The following is a 20,299-nucleotide window of genomic DNA, read 5'->3' as shown; positions in this document are numbered from 1 at the left end:
AAGAACTCTTCTCAGCATAGGTTACCTCCCACCTTTAATTTATTAGATTACTCCAGAAGGGTATGAACAGTACCTAAGTACTAAGTTCTAAGAGTACTTAGATCCTCCTAAGCACCAGGCCCTATTATACGAGTGTTCTGTAGACATCTTGACTTGGAGTTTCCAAAGGCACTTCTAACTCAGCAATATCTAACACTCAGCTTCTTATCTTTCCCCCACAAACGTGCTCCAGCATTTCTTACCGTATCCACAGCTACCCCAATCAAAAATGGGGTCACCAGCCTGGATCCATTTCTTCTCCCACGGCCTACATTCATGAGTCACCAAATTTCATCAGTTCTTCCACTTAAGTACCTCTCATATCTGTCCCCATGACCACTACCCTGATTTTGTGGGCCACTATCTGTCGCTCACTCTCCTTCTTCACGTGGAAGCCAGGTGATCTTTCTAAAACACAAAGAGTCCTGTCCTTTCTTAAAGCCCTCTGATGGATTTCCTTCCTTTACAGAATAAGGTTCAAATATCTACAGGTGCTGCCCAAGGCCATGCTTACCTAGTCTCACCTCTTGCTACACAAGCCGCCCCCTATACACTTCAGTAGTCATACTATACATGTACATACAAACATGCCAGCACCCTCTGGCTCCATCTTGGAAGATTCTAGTGAATGGCTCCCCCCTCTCAAATCTTATATCACAACTCGTTTCCCCCTCTCCACCATACTCTTGATGTCCTCCAGCTGTTAGGTCTGTCCACTTGTCTCTTCTGGATGGAAATGTCTCGAGGACAGGTATTCAATCGTGTTCATACCCCAGCCCTTTTTATTATGCTAAGTTGTACAGGGCTTCTGGTGCTTACCAATCTGGTTGTCTTCTGTTTCTGGGCACATGGGAGGAGCACACATTCCTGCTACCTGGCAGTTAGGTGAGGCCATATGACTAAGTCAGGCCCATGGGCTGTGAGAAGCAGCCAAGAAGATCATTTGCTCTAGAGAGTGCAGCTATAAGACAGTGGAGCCTTGATAAGCCTGGCTTTTGAGAGACTGTGTGAAGATACCCTTCCTCTCACACCCCTGAAGCATGATGAGTAAGTACACGACATGAGAAAGAAACTCTGTTACGTTACAGAAATATGAGCTATTTGTTACTGCAACATGGATTAACCTCTACTGACTATTACGTAACTCTTATTTCTATCTATAATCATTAAAACAGGGCCTTGTTAATATCAGGTTCTCCATAAACATTTGATGAACAAATGAATGCGACAATGGATGAATAAACAAAGAAGCCTAGAAAAAGGAACATCAGGTCTGGAGTCAAAAGAAAGTAGCCTATAATAACCACCCCATATCCCTCTTTCCCCCTCACCAGTACTGCTCTTCGCTATCTCTATTTGACTCCAGAGGCAGGATTTAATCTCTGATTCCTCTCTCTGAAGTATCTCTGTACTAATGCCAACCAAAACTACAGCAGATCCTGGCCTATGCCTCAATGTCTGGAGGAAAGACACCGGTGACATATTTTTGCCAGTTTTTCACCAATCCATAATCCTACTGTCTTTCAACTTCATGCTGCCAGGGTTACATCTGTATTTGGCCCCCGAGATGGGGATTCCTAAGCTTCCTAAACTAAGGGTCTAATTCTGACACCCAGTTTCCTTGCACCCCATACCTCAACCAGATTAAAGAATGACTGTATTTGACCAAATATATTTTTCTATATGGGGAAGATACCAGTAATTATCCGTTAAGCCTTTCAACACATTTCAGTTAAGCACAAAAGCAGAGGCTGTGAGATGTGGACTGATTCTACATCTTTTAGAAAGTAAACAAAAACAAAGAATGTCATTCCAAAGTCGCTATCCTGAAATTACTGCTTAGCAAGGAGGTCAGGGCACTGAGAGAAACATCTCCAAGGAGCATGTAGCTAATCAGATTAGAAAGATCAGCGTGCTGGCAGTGCTGAGGATGGGATGCGGTGGGGGGCCCAGGAGGCGGGGGGCCGAGGGAGGAGAGATGGTAGGGACCTCAACCAAAGGAGCTGGTGGAGGAATTGGCCTTGGCAATGTCTGGTTTGCCAGTCGCGTGGGTTCTTCACTATTACAGCAACTTGGGAGCACTGGCCCTGAAACTTGGAGGAAACACATGGTTCTAGAAACGGGATGGGCTCGCCGCACACAGACACGGGTTTATATCCTCTTCCATCGCTTAGGAGCTGTGACTGTGGCCAAGATCCCTGCCTTTGTGACTCGTAGTTTGCTCACGTATAAAGTGGGGGCAAATATGGCAACCTCCCAGTGTTGCGAGGGTTACCCACATGCTGGGTTAAAACGGAAGCATCCATCCATCTGCTTGCCCTAATCCCAAACACTTCCATATCCCTTGGGCCTGATCCTGCAGATGTATTCAATAAATGTATGTTGAAGGAATGGATGAATAAGGTGCTCTACGTTGGTGGATTTTTTTTAAGTATTTTTTTATTATAGAAAAATATATACAACACAAAATTTACCCTTTTAACCATTTTAATGTGTACATATTCAGTGGCATTTTGCACATGCCCAGTATTGTGCAACCGTTACTACGATGCATTCTAAACATTTTATCACCGCGCCCCCAAAACCCCTGTACCCATTAAGCGGTCACTTCCTTTTCCACCTCCTATGCCAAAGTCTATGGCGGTTTTAGCTAAATCCAATGCCTTAAAATATTGCTGGTGGATATTACTTTGGTGACAAAGTTGGGAGGGGTGGGTCAAGCAAGAATTTATTTCCTGAGTACCCACCCCATGCATGCCTCCGTGTGAGACACGGGTAGACGCGACAGACAGCTCTAACAGGTGTGTGCGAGGCAGTACAAGAGGCCGTGACCAGGGAACGCTTGAACTGGAACCTGAATCAATGCAGAATGGTAAGAGATGAGGCCAACAAGGCCAGAAGGGTCCCATGGGATTGGGGGGCTGAGGGGGTTCTGCATGCAGAGAAACCTGGACTTGAGTCAATGAATGGGGGCTCAGCCCTCTCTCTTGCCTAGTGCATCCTGGGGACACTGATGGGTGGGGATCTGGGAGATATGCAGCCCCTTCTCAGCTGATTCATCTGTAGTGGGAAGGCCCGAGCCTGGCTGTGATTGAGCTCCAGCTCCAGAGAAGCCCGACTTGGAGGCAGGCAGCCATGGACAGTTAATGAGTGATTTATTGGTGCTGCCGCACAGGCAGCTTCCCTGGGACCTGTTCCTAATTAACAACCACTAACTGGATGACATCTCTCTCTCTCTCTCTCTCTCTCTCTCTCTCTCTCTCTCTCTCATTTTCAAAATTAAAAAAAGGCCCCTAAAGCCTTTCTTCTCCATCTTTATAGGAGGAAAGATTTCACCTTTGGCTGCTGCCTGATTCTGAACCACAACAGGTATCTGGCAGAAATCCCACCCACTCCCTCGCTCATGCGCAGACACACATAGACATATCCTCACGTACAGTCAAACCTGTCCGCTGTTGTTCACATGTTCCCCACACCCAGTTGCACGTTAATTCCCCTGCTGACATAATTACCCTGACGTCACCACACACTTGCACTCACACACCATTGAGCGTATCTGTACTGGTCACCTGGGGTCCCACATATGCATACGTTCCTGCCCCCCACACACTCAAGCCAGCCGCCCAGTTGAATCCTTGCACACAGCCCCACACATATCGGCACGCACACCCCCTGCTGTGAATGGCAAAGCCCCACAGTCTCCCGCATGGCCTCAGGCGGCAATCTTCTCTGTGGTACCCACAGCTCCAATGAAGGGGCTCACCCGCTTAGAGGAGGCCTAAAATTTGGTGTCCTGACCCAGCTGGCTTAGCGGTGAGGTAGTGTGTGCCAAGGAGAGGGAAGGGAAGCTGTAGCCAGTCCAGTGTGGAGAGTTGCAACTGCCCTATCATTCAGACTAAAACGGTTTCTCCTGTTTATCACTCCTAGGGCATTAAGAAGCTCCAAATTCACTTAAGAGTCAGGCTGGGGACTGGCAGTGGGGGCAAAGTGCCTGGTACCTAATAACCATCTCTTATGGACTGAATTATTCCCCTCCAAATAAAAAAAAAAAAAAAAGACACGTTGAAGCCTGCTACAGACTCAGTGCTTCTGTCCCCCTAAAATTCACATGTTGGAGTTCCAACCCCCAATGTGATCGTTTAAGGGGGTGGGGCCTTTGGAAGGCAATTAAGTCATGAGCCATCCTGAACGGGATGAACGCCCTTATAAAATCGACCCCAGAGAGCTTCCTCACCCTTCTGCCATGTGAGGACACAGCAAGAAGGCAGCCATCTATGAATTAGGAAACCGTCTCTGATGAGGCACTGATCTTGGCCTTGGTCTTGGACTTCCCAGCCTCCAGAAATGTGTGAAATAAATGTTTATTGTGTAAGCCATCAGTCTGTGGTATTTGGCTATTGTATCCTGAACAGACTAAGACAAAGTCCTAACTCCAAGCACCTCAGTATGCAACCTTATTTGGAAATAGGGTCATTACAGATGTAATGAGTTAAGATGAGGCCTAGGGATAGCTTAGGATGGGCCCCTGATTCGACAAGACTGGTATCCTTATATGGAGACAGCCACGTGAAGACAGACATATAAGAGAACACCACGTGTTAAAGAAGACAGAGATTGTATTCCTGTAGCTGAAGCCAAGGAATGTCCGTGATTGCCAGCAACCCATCAGAAACTAGGGAGAGATAAGGAAAGATTCCCTCACACACGTCAGATGGAACATGGCTGTGTCAGTACCTTGATTTCACACTTCTAGCTTCTGGAACTGTGAGGCAATCAGTTTCTGCTGTTTGGAGGCACCCGGTTTGTGGTACTTTGTTAAGCAGCTCTAGAAAACCAATAGAGCCCCCAGTAAGTGCTACGGCCTTCTTCGTTTGCTTCCCTGGGCCTCAGTCTAGTACCCTGAAACGCGGGTACGTGCTCCTTCATAGGATGCCGTAAGAACCCCACGTACGGAATCTCATGTGACAGGCCCGGATTCTTCTGAAATAGATAAGTGAATCATGGTCTGGCCTAGAGCGGCACAGATCTGTGAAAAGGCTTCTAGATAAATACAAAACAGACCACTGAAAGATAAGTAACGCCTCCAGCCAAGGCACCAACTGAAACCCGTCTTGACGTTCTTCTGCCTTCCCCAGTTAAACAATGCTGAACCTCTGAAGGGGACGGCAAGGTGAACCATCACTCCTACTGAAAAGTTCCACCCCAGCTTTTGAGCTATACATATTGAGTTTCATTAAGACATTGTCGTCGTGGAATATAAAGTTAATCAATAATGGGCAGCTCTTTTGCATATTAATTAGCCAACTGTGCAAAAATAAAAAATAGATCCAACTCACCCTCCCTCTCGGGGGGGGAATGCCAGGATGAGCTCACTTTGTTGGGAGTCACGACAGCAGCTCCCAAGAACCATGGCGTTCTGGCGGGACCCGGGTGTAGGCGACCTGTGCCATTTTGTGGTCTTAACCACCCACCCCCTGTCACCCTGCCCATATGGGAATACGCCTTGGATTAGTCCCGGAGCTGAACAGTCTCGGCCACAGCTCACGGCTTGGCAAGTCACAGCCGTCAGGGCCTGTAAGGAGCCATGTGTCAAAGAGGCCCAGGGCAGAGGAAAAGCATGGGTTTTGGAACCGGGCAGGTCCATGTTTGAAATCAGTTTCTAGGGGCGCCTGGGTGGCGCAGTCGGTTAAGCGTCCGACTTCAGCCAGGTCACGATCTCGCGGTCCGTGAGTTCGAGCCCCGCGTCAGGCTCTGGGCTGATGGCTCAGAGCCTGGAGCCTGTTTCCGATTCTGTGTCTCCCTCTCTCTCTGCCCCTCCCCGTTCATACTCTGTCTCTCTCTGTCCCAAAAATAAATAAATGTTGAAAAAAAAATTAAAAAAAAAAAAAAAAGAAATCAGTTTCTACTACCTCTTATATGCATGGCCTTAGGGAAGTCCCTTAACCTGTCCCAGCCTCTATTTCCTCATCTGCCAAAAACAAAACACCAATCTTGCAGACATATTAAGGGATGAAATGAGATTATGTAAAGAGGCTCATGTGGTACCCGACCTATAATAACTATTCAGTAAATAACCTGTATTATTTGAGCACATATTGTTAAATGAATAATTATTTAATAGAACTTAATACAATAGCACTTGTTATTAAATAAGTGATTTTCATTATTATCTTCCTGGGACACTGAGATATATCACAGGCACGAGCCACTGAAGGCTCTCAAAGCAAGCCGTCATCCTGAGACAGTGGGCCTGTTCCCTTATCTTTTGGTTTGGGATGAGAAAGAGCAAAGCAGTCCTTGACAGCCAATTTCACCAACTTCAGAGGGGGGCGCTGACTGTGACTAAGACAAAGGCAAGACCCCTCTGCAATCATGTCTGATACTCAACAAAAATGGAACATTGTCCAAACTGCAAAATGACTGAACATCCCCCTATCCTGGATAATATGAGTGACTGGTGCTTCTTTTCCAGTTACAACTTGATTTTTTTTTTAATGTTTATTTACTTTTGAGACAGACAGAGTGCAAGTCGGGGAGGGGCAGAGAGAAATGGAGACACAGAATCCGAAGCAGGCTCCAGGCTCTGCGCTGTCAGCACAGATCACAATGCAGGGCTCGAACTCCTGAACCCTGAGATCATGACCCGGGCCAGAGTCAGGCGCTTAACCGACGAGCCACCCAGGTGCCCCTCCAGTTACAACTTTAACCTCACGTCATTCTTTCTGGCTTCTACATAAGATTTAAGACACACAGGCACAGAGTTACTCCTACTGCCTGACAGTATCCAATCCAGAACAAAGCTCCACTTCCTTGAACCCACCCCTAAATAATTTAACACAGGGCCAACCCTGTACTGAGGCACCCAATGCCCCCCCCCCCCCGCCCCCGCCATAGTGTGCATTTGCCCTCACTGCCAAGAGTCTAGAAACCTCACTCAACCACAGGGGAGCTACGGGTGGTCTTTGGCTGGAGGGCATTAAAGATATTTTGATGTTTCCATGCCCTAACAGAGAGGCTGACATAGTCAAGGGGTCTGGAACTTTCACACCTGAGCACCAGGTAAGGCTCTCCCCTGGCCTGTTTCTGAACCAAGCAGGCATCCTTGTCCCACAGTCTCCAAGCTGCCCCTCTCCCTTGGCCATCGGAACTCCTGAAAACTGTGTTCCAGGATTGGTAGGGGTGCAGGGCTACTGTGGTACCCTTTCTTCTTGCTGCGTTCCTGTCCCCACTCTCCCTGGGCAGGTACTCAGAGCTGCAGGGAATCTTAGCAATCATTTTATTCGGGGGCAGGTTTCTTCTGCCGATTCTCTGACTGCTGGCCACCCAGCACTCACGCAACACTATGCAGATCCTGTGCAGGTATGTGGTGCTCTTCCTTGGCCCGTGAGCCCCTGGGGCCAGAGCCCATATCTGCTTCACCACAGCGTTCGTGCCACACTAGCACATGTTGCTGAATGGGTACAGGGGGGCATGTGGCTTCACGATCCCTCCGGCCCCCAGTTCATCCGCGCGACTGCAGCCCAAGGAGTGTGGCCCCAAGGCCCCACTGCAGGAGCGTTCAAACGTGCTTCTCTTTTTCCTGAGGAAGATCCATCAGTTCACTTTCTCTGCTCTTTCACTGCTCTAGTAGTGGGCTCTCTGTATCAAGTGATGTCTTATAAAGTTCATAACCACACGATGAGAGTTATCACATGAAAGATGAACAGTCAAGGGCTACAAAGCTGCCCTGAGAAGGACACACTGGGTGGTCTGATAGGGTGACTCACAAGCTGCATGGGACTCAGGCAGAGAGACTCACGCAGAAGAGTTAACGCAAAGGACCGAGCCTGCCACCTTAGAAAGGTCAGCTTGCAAGGCTGGCCCATGGCTGGGGTCTGGGTAAACAGGTCCTTACCTGACATGAAACCTGCCCTAAATGTTAAGAGTGGCTTTGGGCTGCCTGGGTGGCTCAGTCAGTTAAGCATCCTACTTCGGATCAGGTCATGATCTTGTGGTTCAGGGGTTCGAGCCCCGTGTTGGGCTCTGTGCTGACAGCTCAGAGTCTAGAGCCCACTTCAGGTTCTGTGTCTCCCCCTCTCTCTGCCCCTCCCCCGCTCACACACACTCTCTCTCTCAAAAATAAGTAAACATTAAAAAAAAAAAGTGGCTTGACCATACCTAGACAGTGTGTATAAATAATGAGCATCTTCCTTCTGAGAGTCTAAAATTTGGGCCTGAGTTAGGCAGAAGGCACCTATGTGACCAGCCGTCTGATGAAATCTTTCGGCAAACGGCCTCTTTTGAGCTTCTTGGTAGAGAGCACTTTGCATGTCATTACCACTCATTGCTGGAATCAGGCCCATCCCGAGTGACTCTGCTGGGAGAGGACTCTTGGAAGCTTGTGCCTGGTTTCCTCCAGACTTCACCCTCTGCACCTTTTCCCTTTGTTCGTTTGCTTTGTATCCTTTTGCTGTAATAAGTCTTAGCCATGCGTCTAAGTATGCCGAGCCCTGTGAGTCCTTCTAGGGACTCACTGAGCCTTGGGCACTGCCCCCTGCACACATGCATGGGCTCCAAGTTCAAAGGTCCCCTGACAGGGTTCAAAGTCAGGGTGTGGGCTCAGGTGCCCTAGACCAGGGAATTGATGTGCTAATTTATAAAATGTTGGGTATTAAAGGACATCGTGAGCTATTACACACTCCCCAAATGTGAGTAATAATGGCCCAGCGCCACAGCCGACTTTTGAAGAGCTTTTTAAATCTAGCTGAGGGAAAAAAGTGACACAATTATTTTCTCCAAATAAAATGCATCTTTTAGCACTGCTAACTCTAGCGTGGAGGTAATAAATTATCGAAAGTTGTGGACGTATGTAGAAAGAAGGGTGAATCCTTTGGACTTGAGCAGTTTCCCTCTTTTTTTTTGCTACCATGTAAGGCCACAGGACTGGAGAGATGCCCGCAGTACCTTACTTCTAATGGGTTGTCTACCTTCTGACTTAGCCCATTTGGTTCCTATTGAAGAGTCTCCTCCGCATTTTCACAGCCCGGTTCACACCCATCATGGCCCGGCTCTCCTCCCTCTTCCACCCTTCTGAGCAGCTGGAGTGGCAAACAATCTCCCTTTGTTTATACCACACTTCAAACCTGGTTTGCTCCATATGATTATTTGCTTTTTGGAGGCACATTCAGAAAAGCAATTTGTTTTGTAGCTAAGGTCCTACAAAGCTGAGCACAGAAAACTCATTTAGGAGCCAGGCTGCCGAGTGGCAGTGGAAAGAAAAGTGCTCTTCAGTATTTGGAACATAGAGGGTTCGGCTCTTTATTTGAAAGGAAGTTTCTTCCCGAACAAAGAGCCCAGGCTGAGATCCTTCTCCTAGTGCGACTGGGAGAAACGGGCCTGAGCAAAACCAGGCCCTGGTAGCTGGGGAGTCATCTTTGGCGGAAGGGGCCAGGCTGGGGCCAGCTGCCAGTTACAGTTTCGGACAACAGTGTGTGGGTGTGCGGTCAGAGGGACCTGGGGTTGAATTCCATCCCGACCACTTCCCAGCCGTGTGATCTCAGAGCACTTCCAAAACAATGAAGACACAGATATCTGCCTCCAAGGCTGCTGCAAATGTTGAACGGAATGTGAGAACACTTCGTAAATCACAAAGCGCCGCACAATTAATAACTACAACAGCCTAAGCTTATACGGCACTTCCTATGCACCAGGCACTATTCTAAGTGCTTTAACCCTCTGGGCTCATTTAATCCTATGAGGGAGACAGGAGAATTATTCCCGTTGTGCTGGCGAGGAAACTGAGGCATGGGGAGATTCAGAAACTCGCTTGTGTGACACTGTGTGACGCAGCTAGTAAGTTGAAGAGCTGGTGTTCAAATCCAGGCAGTCTGGCTCTCCGGAGTCTGTGCTTAAAGGTGTGAATTACCAAGCATTTTGTTTTTGTTTTGTTTCATTTTGTTCGAGGGGATGGTCTTGCATGCTGGCACCTTTTTAACTCAGAAAACCGCTGGCACTCATCCCCTCGAATAGTTTTGCATTCCTGTCTCCCCGAGGCAGCACGGGCAGGGGTAAGAGCTTTGGATTTCAACAGCCCTGTGTTAGGTATCAGCTTTGTGACTTCCTGGCTGGCAAGTTACTTAAGCTTTCGAAGCCTGTCTTAGTCAGCTTGGGCTGCCATAACAAAATACCACAGCCTGGCTTCGACAACAGAAATACGTTTTCTCACAGCTCTGGAGGGTGCCAGCATGGTTAGGTTCTGGTGAGAACTCTCTTCCTGGCTTGCAGATGGCTGCCTTCCTGCTACGTGCTCACATGGATCTTCCTCCCTGCACGTGCATGGAGACAGCCACGTCTCCCTCTTCCTCATCCTCTAAAGGCACTAATCCCACCACGAGGGTGCCACCTTCACGACCTCATCTAAACCTAATTACCTACCATCACACTAGGGGTGAGAGCTTCAGCATGTGAATTTAGGACACCACTTCAGGCACAGTGGCGCGAGGGGCAATTTCATCACAGCAGAATGGGAAGAACAAACTCTGTCCTGTTGGTTGACGTCCTCACCTCGATCAGGGAAAGCGTTTGCCCCCTTTGACCTCTCCCTGCTTAAACCTTTTGTGTGGTTCCCTACGACCTTCAGGGGAAAGGCTGAGCTCTTGAGCCAGCAGTTTTCAGCTGTCCTCTGCCACGATGGGGCCCAGTCTTTCTCTCTGGCCTCATCTCCTCTTAATCCCCACTGGCTCAGCCAGGACAAGCTGTTTGCTATGTCCCGAACAGTGCACACGGCCGGGTGTCAGACCTGAGGCTTCTGACTGCTGGCTGAATGCTCCTTATCTTCACCATTGCTGCTCCCTGCCATCAGAAGAGGTTGGGAGCAACCTCTTGGGAGTTGAGTGGCTCCCTGCCACTTTGGGAAGAGTGTAGGGGAGGGCCTGGCTTTCTCTGAGACCTCTCCCCTGAAGAGGTATGTTGTGGGGTTTGCCCGGAGTCTGGATCCACATCCTGTGAGTAAGCACTGTTAACCTCTCTGCCCTACGCTTCATGTATCAAGCTCACATGAACTCCCAGGAGCCCCTCCTCACACTGTCACATGTTCCACATGCTTCTCTCTGGCCCAAAGTCAAAGGAAAGAAAGCATTGCTATACTGTAGTCAGTCTGTTTGGGTTGATTAGTGTGTAATTAAATTTGTAACAAGCATCCCTGGGTCGGGGGAAGGCAAATTTTACTTAACACGCTAGCTGCCTGTGGTGCGCATGTAGATGTGCCCAGGTCCCTCTCCGGTTGCCTTTGTGCTGAGTAGAGAGATTCAGCTGGTTAGGTGAACGCAAGGATGGCTCTTCCAGTCCCCTGTATCTTCCTGAGTCAGCTCTTCCTGTCTGGGGGGTGCCTTTCCTGCTGTCTTCACAGCTCACCGTTACCCTAGGGCATGTTAGTCACCCCACTGGCCATTCTCATAGGAGAGATGGCTGGGGTCTACAAACCAGGGATGCCGGCTCTATCATCATTCACGCCATGTGACGATGGGCAAGTCGATCTGATCCCAGAGCCCAGCCTCCTTCTACTGAATCGTGAGGCCCTGACAAATCTATACTCATTCTCAGTAAGGGGGCCTTAGAAGTACCGATGTCAACAGTTTTTGGACAAGACTGTGACATCATGGATTGTGGAATCTTCAACCTAAGGGGTTCTTGAAGGAAAGGAATTGATGTGCACAAAGCCCTGCTATGTGCCAGGTACCATTTTTTAGTTTTAAACTTTCTTTTTTTCTAACTGAACCCCTCAGTAAGAAACACATTGTAGGTGATGACCTAGTTGACCTAGTGCAGGTGCTGTGTGTAAAGGATAATTAAAATAAAAATTCACAAACTGACTTTCCTCACTATGTGCTATGAACTCTATTCTGCTCCTCTCGGTTCTCTCTGCTAATACTATTTTAAATGATTGTGCTGAGCCACAGCCTTTATTTCGGGATTGGTCGTGACCCAGTTTGGAAAACACAGTATTGACCCCTTCGTGTGCACAGTCACCTTTCAGCCTCGTTAGAACTTTAGGAGGTAGGCACATGTTCATTGCCACGATACAGATGAAGAAACCGAGGCCCGGTGAGATCCAGTAGGTTGCACAAAAATCACCCGATTCCTGAGCGGCTAAGCTGGGATTCTGAGTTCAACCCCAAAGCCCATTCTCCTTCCAAATCATCTTGCTGCCCGAGATTCCAATAACCTCATCTGGTTGACGGGAAAACTAATACCTGGAGAGGAGTGGCTTGCTCAGGGTCACACTGGGACTGGTGACAGAGGCTAAAACTGAAACCAGGTTTGTCCCTGGACTCCACACACCCTGGCACTGGAACGAGGCTCCTGTGGGTAAGGGCGCTCTTTCCCCACCACCAGTTACTCCCTTCCCCCCTGAAGTCATCCTGGATTAGATGCAGTTGAAACAGGCCCAGGATCCATTCTCCCGGGACAGAGCTGGGCTTACTGATGGGAAAAAAAAGATGCCTGGAAAACGTCTTCTGGTAGGAAGTTTGTCACTGTGCACATCATCGCTTCCAATGAGTTGAGAATCGTGTTGGCTCAAATTGAAAGCAAAACTGTGGTTTGCTGTACCTCTCTGCACACGGCGGGTCCTAACCTAGTTTCGAGAATGCAATCTATCTTAATTTAGCATAGCTTTGAATCTCCCTATCTCGCTTTTCCTCTTCCCAGTGCGGAAGCAAGGTGCTCTTGTATTAGCGTGTTCTGCCCACCAGGGAGAGCAATGAAGCTCGCCAGTGCCCCGCGGACTGGGGAGCATTGAAACTGGGCCAGGACTCCTTAAAGTCCCCTTGCAAGAAACTCCCAAGAGCAACACTGTCCGTGGCTGTCAGATACTGGCTTCCAGATCCTAGGCAATTCTAGCAGACGTGAAGCTACGGAGGGGAGGCCCTGTGTCACACTTCACCAAGGCAGTTTGAGGCACCCGGGCAGAAGGAAGGGTTTTATGGAAATATGGCTGAAGGGAAGCCAAGATAATAACAAAACAAGATGGTGCCAAGAGTCTCATGTGGGAGGTCAGGCAAGGCTGGGAGTGGGAGTCAGGCAGCAAGGTCAGCAGCGGGTCGGAGGGTGGGACGAGGGACGGGCAGGGGGGTTGGCTCATAGCCACGGCCATGAGAGAGCACGGGGTGTGGCACGGGACAGGCCAGTACTCAAGGACCCGGCTGCTGGGCCAAAGGAGCTGTGAGGCTAGGAGAAGGGTCAAACGTGTCCCTCCCCTGAGAGTACCCGGGAGCCCATCTCGGTCACAGAATCTGAGTATGGAGGTCTTCCTCGCTGCTACAAGGCCCTGGAGGGACCAGGGAAGAGGTGGCTTGTTCCCTTCTCCAGGCCCAGATACGGTCTTCACTGCCTCCACGCTTCCTCTTTGTCTTAGCCCCCATCCTCTCTCTCTGGATTATAGCAATAGCCTCCTACGTTGACATGGCCCACTAGAGTCTACTCTCAACAGAGCTTCCAGAAGGCTCCTGTCTTAGCATCAATCAGAACCTGTCGCTCCTCAGCTCAGGACCCTCCCGCGACTGCTCCTGCAATGGCCTGCGCCACATCTTTGACATCTCCCCTACCCTGGCCATACTGGTCTCATTGCTACTTTTCACACAAGCCAGATACACTTCTGCCTCAAGGCTTTTGAACCTGCCCACCCTTCTGCCAGGATTGCTTTTCTTCCAGATGTCCTCACCACTTACTCCCATGCCTACCTCAAACGTCACCTTCTCACTGAAGCCTTCTTCGGCCACCATGTTTAGAACCGCAACCTTGCTCTCACCCTGGAATTCCCTCTCCCCTTTTTCATAACATCTTGCAGCATTTAGTTTTTACACTTGTTTATCATCAGTCTCCCCACTGAGCAGTGGGTGGTTTCATCTGTATCGACCATGCTGGGACCCCAAGACCTAAAACAGTAACTGGAACATAGTAGGTGCTCAATAAATAGTTGTTAAATGACAGGATCCTGCTCACTCTCCAACCTCCCCTCCGAACACATCCCCTTCCCATATTCTCAGTTATACTCCTATCTTCTAACTTCGTGGGACACACCTTTTACTTGTCCACCTTCATGCCCTGTCTACAGACAACGCCCTTTCTTCCCCCTTTTCACCTGTTAGTCTTTTCCACCCCTCAAAGCCCAGTGGCCAGCACTTCTTCCATAAAACCTTCTCAGATACCTTCTGGTTGGAATTTTTCTCTTAAACCTCTATGATCCCTACTCTAAATGTCTTTTGTCCAGCAGGTCACAATCTGAGAGTGGCCTGGTATGATCTCTAGCTCCACATCAACTCTAACAGGTTATGGATTCGGTTTCTTTTCTGCAAGCTTCTCACATTGACAAAGAACATTATGTTCTGAAAACAGCTAGAATCACCTCCTAGATTATATATATATATATTGTACACGTTGAACTAATAAAAACATGTTTCTTTTTTTTTTTTTTTTTAAATTTTTTTTTCAACATTTATTTATTTTTGGGACAGAGAGAGACAGAGCATGAACGGGGGAGGGGCAGAGAGAGAGGGAGACACAGAATCGGAAACAGGCTCCAGGCTCCGAGCCATCAGCCCAGAGCCCGACGCGGGGCTCGAACTCACAGACCGCGAGATCGTGACCTGGCTGAAGTCGGACGCTTAACCGACTGCGCCACCCAGGCGCCCCTAAAAACATGTTTCTATAAAACAGAACAAACTGTGGAGTGCAGTGGCTAGGAAAGATCACGGGTATTGGGGAGAGGTGGATTTGGACTCAGACCCTGGTTCTGCCATTTACTAGCTGTGCAACCTTCAGCAAGTCACCTCTCTGAATCTGTTTCCTTGGCTGGAAATTGAGGAAAGGCTAAGAGTTAATGGGCTTGTTGTCTCTATGTTCCTTCTAGCTCCTGGATTCTCAGATTCTCGGGTTCTCTAATAGGCTGTTTCCAATCTTTTTTTTGGAAGTTGGGGCCTTACAGCACTCATTGTCCATGGATAGCTGCCCAGGTGGAGAGTCGAATTCCCGAATTCCTCCGAGTTCCTGAAAGGGAGTATGGGCAGCTCATGAGGCAGAAGTGCAGTCAAACCCAGCTGTCCAACTTCTCAGGCTGAGGGAGCCTGGCTTCCTACCTTAGAAGATGGAGCCTTATGCACACAATGGCTGGGTAGCCGCAGTTTCTGGCCTCTCAGGGAATTAATGATAGATATGCTTATAGATTTTTTAAACCAAGTCTCATGAGCATGGGGCTACGGAGGGTAGAGGATAAATTGAGTTAAATTGGTAATGAGCTTCTTTCTCACTGTGCTTTGGAGATGCTCCCCTAATCTTCTGACTCTGAATAAGCAATCTGGCTGCCTAATTAGGTTAACCAATAATTTCCCTTTTGACACCCAGGCTGCTTGATACTTTTGGGGTAACTGTGATTCTGTTCATCATTTCTTTTCTAAATGCATTTCTCAATTTGCCTCTGGGATTAAAGCACAGAGTAAATTCTCACAATTCCCCAGACCACCCCCCGCCCCCCCGGCCTGCCTCTTCACATGCCTCTAAGCCTCTCCTGGTGCAATTTTCTCTACCGGGAATGCCTCTCTCTAGATCCCTGATGCTCAGTGAAATCCTACTTGGCCTTCAAGCCCACGTGTATAACAAGAGTGAGATGAAGGAATGAGCCTTTGCACCCTCAGGGTAAGACCAGTGGCTACTTTTACCATCATTCCACAGCTCCTTAAAAAATTAATATCGATAGCCAGCATCAGTCAAGGACCAACACAGACTGCATGCTTCACAGGTGTAGCGTAGGCTCATAGTAACGCATCAAGGAAAGAAGACATGCTGAGTCTGTTTTCTTTTAATTATTGTGGTAAAACATACATAACCCTTTTTTTTAATGTTTATTTATTTTTGAGACAGAGCGCGAGTGGGGGAGGGGCAGAGAGCGGGAGACACAGAGCCCGACGCGGGGCTCGAACCCACGGACCGTGAGATCATGACCTGAGCCGAAGTCGGACGCTTAACCGACTGAGCCACCCAGGCGCCCCAACATACATAACCCTTTAAACCAGTACAATCCAGAGGCATGAAGTACATTCACCTTGTTGTGTGACCGTCACCTATTCATCTGCAGAAATTTTACAGCATCCCTACCTGAAACTCCGCATCCATTAAACCCTAACTCCCCATTCCCTGCTCTCTTGGCCCCTGGTAACCACCGCCACATTGTCTTAGAAATGAGGAAGCCGTGGCTTGGGGAGCCGAGGGGCCTTGCCCAAGGTTTCAGAGCTGGACAGGGCACAATCAGGAGAGGAGAGCAGAGCTCCTCATTAGACTCCAGAACTGCTGCTTTTTCAACCCTGCAACAGTGCCTGCTATACCTCCGCTGTAGACAGAGACCCAAGGTCGTCCTACCTCCACCTCCCTGCTATTCATCTAGACTCCTGACTCCAGAATCATGCCCAGCACACTGAGGGAGCTTGGGAGAGGTATAGAGCAAATTACAATATGCATCTACAACAGAGACGTTGTTGTCAGACTGACCCAGCAGTTGGGAACGGAGCTCGAATCGCAACCTTTGCTTTCTAAAAACATTTATTGATGCCAACTGTGTGCCTGGCCTGGTGCCAACTTCTCCATGCCGTCCCCTAGCCTGCTGGCCCCACTCAGCAGAGGAGGCCCGAGGGCTGGCTCTGCCTGACGGCCGTGGTGCAGAAAATTTGTGTTTACATTACCCAGTCAATTCTGTATTTATTTTGGATATTAAGCAGTGACATAAAAGCTGCTGACATTAACCTTCAGGGGCAGAAACTGGCTTTAATGGACCCCATAAAAGTTATTATTGATGGCAGCTGCATGCAGCATCGCCATGACCTCAGCAAAACCCTCCACCACTATCAATACTGTTGACAATTACTATTGACTAATGTGAAGCTGGGTGGGTAGGCAGAGTTGATGTTCCTTCCTGTGGCTGGAAGTTGCTGGAGTTACTCTGCATTTCACATTTGGTAAAGATCTCTGAGAACGTGGTCACGTATTTTTGGTGGCCTCAACTGAGAGTCTAACACTCGCTGATTCAAATGGAGGTGGGCAAGGAGCTCAGATTATAGGACTGAAAGATCTGAGTTCCCACCCACCCAAGCTTTGGTGACCTGCTGACTTCCCAGCTCCACCATCTCCGCCAGGAGACTCTTTGGAGCCTCAGTTTCCCCATCTGGGAAATGGGAATGACATGGCACTGTCATGAGGATTAAAGGCAATCACACATGAGCGGTGGCTTGACACATGATGGGCCCTCTGTACGGCTCCCCTGTACTTCTGGAAAGCGGTCACACTCTGAGGTGTCTGGCTAACGTACCCAGTGCGATAGGGTCCCGTTCTGGTGGCAAGACCCAAGTTCTCATCAAAGAAGGAGAACTAGGGGAGGGGATGAATGTGAGACAGAGAGAGGAGGGCAGAGGAGGGAGAAGGAGATGGGAGGGGCATGGAGAAGGGAGGGAGAGCAGACAGGACAGAACCAGACTCCTGGGTAGGGCCTGGTGTCAGCTCTTCCCCCTTCATTCCCAGAGCCCCGGTCCTCAGCTGTAAGTTGGGGAGACAACGGGGCACACAACAGCACTGTCAACTTCATCAGTAGACAAAAGGGAGCCATTCCTACGGCTCACGTACTGTCAGTATGATTCACTGTCACTATTTAGACCCGAGGATAACAAAGCTGTTAGCGGAGCTTTCCACCGAGGGGCAAGTGGACAAGCACGTGGGCAGCTGTGGGTGTCTGGGCTTGGGGAGTCCAGGCCTGGAAGGGCTGCGGAGGTCGGGGGATCTCTGTTAGAGTCACCTGTCCACCTCCTTCGCCTGCCTGTCTTCCTCGAGCACAGCGAGGCTTGAGTGCGGCAGCCAGTGTTGAAACAGACCATCGGAAGAGAAGGAAGAGGTGGCCCGGCCAGGGGAAGCAGGCAGCCATTTCCCGTCCCCGTTATCAATTTCCCGTCCCTGTTATCAAAGGCTGAAGCTCTTGAGGCTCCTCGACCATGTCATTATCACCCAACAGAGGCTTAATTCAGCTCTAATTCAGCTCTCAGGGAATATACAATAATGTGGGCGGCGTGCACCTCACTCTGTCATGACTTTGTGGAAAAATGATCATTTGTCACCACGGCCAGAAGCCTGCAAAAGAGCAAACAACCTAAGTACTTCGCTGCAGAGGAAACTCACGGTCACTAGGGCTACAAGAATAAAGACCTTAGAGTCATAAAGGCCTGAGTTCAAATCCTGCCTTGCTAGTGATGTGACTTCTGCAGGTATCTTAACCTCTCAGTGCCATAGTCTCCTTATTCTGCGCAATGGGGATGACACAACCTACCTCAAAGCAGTGTTCCTGGGGGGAAATGAGATCCTAGAACTAAAGCATCAGCACTGCTTGGGGGCCGCTGGTTAGCAGCAGCGGCTGACTGCTAACGTTGCTATTATCATATTACCATTTTCTTCTTGTGAGCCTCCATCTTAACACAAGCACTTCAGATCACAGAATCCCAGATCTAGAAGGGCTTGCAGGTCCTTCAGCTCAGCTCTTCCCCAAAAGTGTTCATTAGAACACCGAACCCATCAGATGCTCTGAGAGCAAAGTGTTCCACGCTCACATCAATTTGGGGGATGCTGCGTATGTCTCTCCTTGGTGGTTTACCCATTAGCAGGCACGTTAATAGATTAAAGGCTCTGAGAAGTCCTGCAGCAAAGAAATCGGCTTAAAACAACATATGTTTCCTACATTATTTGACCACAGGGCACTTTCCTGCTGTCATCCCCATCCCACCCTAAGAACTATTAACATTCTCAGATACAGGAAATGCTGATTTTGTTTAAAACTACTTATTTTACAGATGAGGAAAAGGAAACAGAGGTCCAGAGAAAGAATCCAACTTATCCAGCGCCACACTCCGGGTCAGTAATGGAACTGAGGCTCCCTGCCTCCTGATCAGAGACCATTTTCTCTATAAAGGCCTTACATATCAAATCCGTGCTCTTGTTCAGTGCATGGCAAGACTGGGGGGCAAAGGGGCTGCTGCCTTGGCTTGGGCCTTGGTGGGAAGCTGGGAAGGTGGGAAGGTGGGAAGGTGGATGGCTTGTCACTGCAGAGAGGGGGATCTCCCTCGCTGCTGAGGTCATTGTCCTCCTCACAGGGCAAGGGAGGGTGACAAGGCCAAGCCAGTATCCAGGCACTGCTGCTCCCTCACCCCTCAGACAGGTGCACAGGCTCCCACAGGAAAACTTCCGAGCTCTCTGGGAGGGCTGGTGGAATGGATATTTGGAACTCTGCTGCACCTGACTCTTTAAGGAAATAAATTTCCCACCTGACCCTGACCTTACCTAGTCTCCTGACCGACTCAAATCTGGGACTCTGTTGTGTATAACCTAGCTAGAGCATCCTTCTCAGAGATTAACCTGCCTAAGCCTTCACCTCTGACCTGGTCTCCACCCTCACCCCCCTCCCCAACACACGCCTCTGGGGAAGCCTGCACAGGAATTAGGAGGATCCTGCACTCGGAGCTGGAAACCAGTAGGGGGCACTGGTGCCTGGCTCGGCCTTTCCAGTTTTCACTCCCATTGCCCTTCCCACCCTGGTATGGAAGCACTAGCACATCCCCTTCCTGGACTTCTGAGACCACAAGCCCTCCCCACTCCCCTGGGCAGAGGGGCTGTCCCAGTCTCCACTCCCCTCCCCAAGGCTGTGCTGCCAGACCCAGCAGCGGCTTCCTCAGTTCTGGCCCGGGTCCATAAAGCTGCCCAGAGTGTGGCTGGGCACAAAGCACCGGAGAAGGGAGACCGCAGGGCTGCAACTAACCCAGAGCCCCTCAGACATCTGCCAAGGAGGTCCCAAAAGTAAAGAGGGAAATTCTGAAACCGGGTTCCCGCCCTTCCCCTGTACAAGGAGACGTGTGAACGAGCTGCCATCTTTTTCTCCCACAACATCTCTTGGGCCTTGGAGGAAGGGGTGCAGAGGTGAGGGTGTGATCGAGCCCAGAACCTGCACGTCCCCAGATCTGCACATGAGATCGGGGGAGAGCTGGAGCAAACCCTCAGGCTTTGAGTTACCCCAACATGACAGTTTTTGTTCAAGGCCGTCCTCTGACCAGCCTGAAATATGGGGGGAGGGCGCCCCCGGTGGAGCCCCCCCAGGACTGCTGGGCACCTGGAGGCTGGAGACGGAGAGGGATTCAGGAAGGACCAGACACGGCTGATGCAACAGAGAACAAGCTGCTTCAGATCCGTTACCGCTGCCCCCCCT

At 49.5% G+C, this 20,299-nt stretch overlaps 1 protein-coding gene across 9 annotated transcripts in view; it reads right to left on the bottom strand.

Annotated features, from left to right (window-relative positions):
• TENM4 (teneurin transmembrane protein 4) overlaps positions 1 to 20,299 on the bottom strand; it is a 744,941-nt gene that overhangs the window by 362,873 nt on the left and 361,769 nt on the right. The gene's annotated exons all lie outside the window — the stretch shown is intronic.

This window comes from Felis catus, chromosome D1 (assembly GCF_018350175.1).
Source record: "Felis catus isolate Fca126 chromosome D1, F.catus_Fca126_mat1.0, whole genome shotgun sequence".
Lineage (NCBI taxonomy): Eukaryota > Metazoa > Chordata > Mammalia > Carnivora > Felidae > Felis > Felis catus.
The sequence above is the reverse complement of the archived record's forward strand: the minus strand, read 5'-3'. Positions and strand labels throughout refer to the sequence as shown.